Source organism: Triticum dicoccoides, chromosome 7B (genome assembly GCF_002162155.2).
Source record: "Triticum dicoccoides isolate Atlit2015 ecotype Zavitan chromosome 7B, WEW_v2.0, whole genome shotgun sequence".
Lineage (NCBI taxonomy): Eukaryota > Viridiplantae > Streptophyta > Magnoliopsida > Poales > Poaceae > Triticum > Triticum dicoccoides.
The window spans coordinates 627915188-627917182 of record NC_041393.1 but is presented as its reverse complement, the minus strand read 5'-3'; positions in this window follow the sequence as shown (position 1 = coordinate 627917182).

The window sequence follows — 1995 nt, the reverse complement described above, 5'->3', positions numbered from 1 at the left end:
CTAGATACCCATGTTGGCTCCCAAATGCTCCTCGATGAAGTCATCGGATGAACCACGATGTCGAGGATTCAAGCAACCCCGTATACTATTCCCTTTGTCAAGCGGTACGTTACAAGCCCGAGACTCGATCGTCGGTATCCCAATACCTCGTTCAGTCTCGTTACCGGCAAGTCACTTTACTCATACCGTAATGCATGATCCCGTGACCAAACACTTGGTCACTTTGAGCTCATTATGATGATGCATTACCGAGTGGGTCCAGAGATACCTCTCCGTCATACGGAGTGACAAATCCCAGTCTCGATCCGTGTCAACCCAACAGACACTTTCGGAGATACCTGTAGTGCACCTTTATAGTCACCAAGTTACGTTGTGACGTTTGGTACAGCCAAAACACTCCTACGGTATCCGGGAGTTACACGATCTCATGGTCTAAGGAAGAGATACTTAACATTGAAAAAGCTCTAGCAAAACGAACTACACGATCTTGTGCTATGCTTAGGATTGGGTCTTGTCCATCACATCATTCTCCTAATGATGTGATCCCGTTGTCAATGACATCTAATGTCCATAGTCAGGAAACCATGACTATCTGTTGACCAACGAGCTAGTCAACTAGAGGCTCACTAGGGACATGTTATGGTCTATGTATTCACACGTGTATTACGATTTCCGGATAATACAATTATAGCATGAATAAAAGACAATTATCATGAACAAGGAAATATAATAATAATGCTTTTATTATTGCCTCTAGGGCATATTTCCAACAAATCTTTCAAGACAAGGAGAGCTTTCATTCGGCTGGCCAAGAAAATGGCCCATCAGTAATGAGAAATGGGTTGTACATTTTTAAAACACATCAAACTGGCAATTAGTTTCAAATATCTTTTTTTTATTTCGAGATTTTAAATTACATTAATTTTTATGGGTGGAGAATTTGTTGGATTTTATATTGATATACATTTATTTTTAAAATCAGTTTGAATGTGAGTCGAAATTTCGGGATTAAAAACAGTTCGGACCGCACCGAAGTATGCAAAATTTCGTATAAGTTTTTAACCGTGGCCACAATATGGGCTGTAATGCTAACAAAAAGAATATGGGCTCCAAAAAACCTTAAGAATTAGCAAATAGGCTGTAAATTATTAGAAATAATGGCAGATGGGTTGTATGCTGTTTTCCACATATTTGAGGCTTTCCTAAAAAAAGGTTGACGCACAAGCAGTGACTGTTGGATGGCCATCCAACGGCCGTCGTGCTTCTTCAATCTCTGCTCTTCCTGCTCCAGCCGCTCAAACAAGCGCTGGCGGGACTGCCTGCTCCCTCCTCCCCGCGGCCGGCTCTGACAGCTTGGGCCCACCAGCTATATCTTCGTACGCAAGGAAGTGCCTCCTTATTACGCACAAAAAAATGAATACTCCCCCTGTTAGCTGGGACCCAGTATAGTGGCAGGCTGACTTGTGGGCCTACTAAGTTGACGGGGACGGAGGGCTTTGTCAACTTAGTCAATATGCACGATTCTAGCTCCAGTGACCGTACAATGTCCATCCAACGGCCGTAGTGCTTCTTCAACCTCTGGTCTTCTTGCTCCAGCCGCCCAAACCAGCGCCGGTCGTGCCTCGTGCTCCTGCCTCCCGTGGCCGGCTACGATGCGGCGGAGGCCTCACCGCCCCCAGCTACTCCCATCGCTGGCCAGGCCATCCCTCTACTCACCCACTCCCATCGTCCACCGCCCTGCTGCTCTCGGCGCGGTGTGGTCAACGTGGTCAAGGAACGGCTTCCATCGGACATGGACTGTACATGGAGAGGCTGACAGCTGGGTCCACGGCCGCAGCAAGGAAGTGCCTCCTTATTACGTGCAAAATAATTATTCCTCCACCTGACAGCGGGGACCCACCAGCTACACCTTCGCACGCAAGGAAGTGTGTCGGGGCAAAAAAAAAACAAAATGATTCGCCCCCCTGACTGCTGGGACCCACCAGCTATATCTTC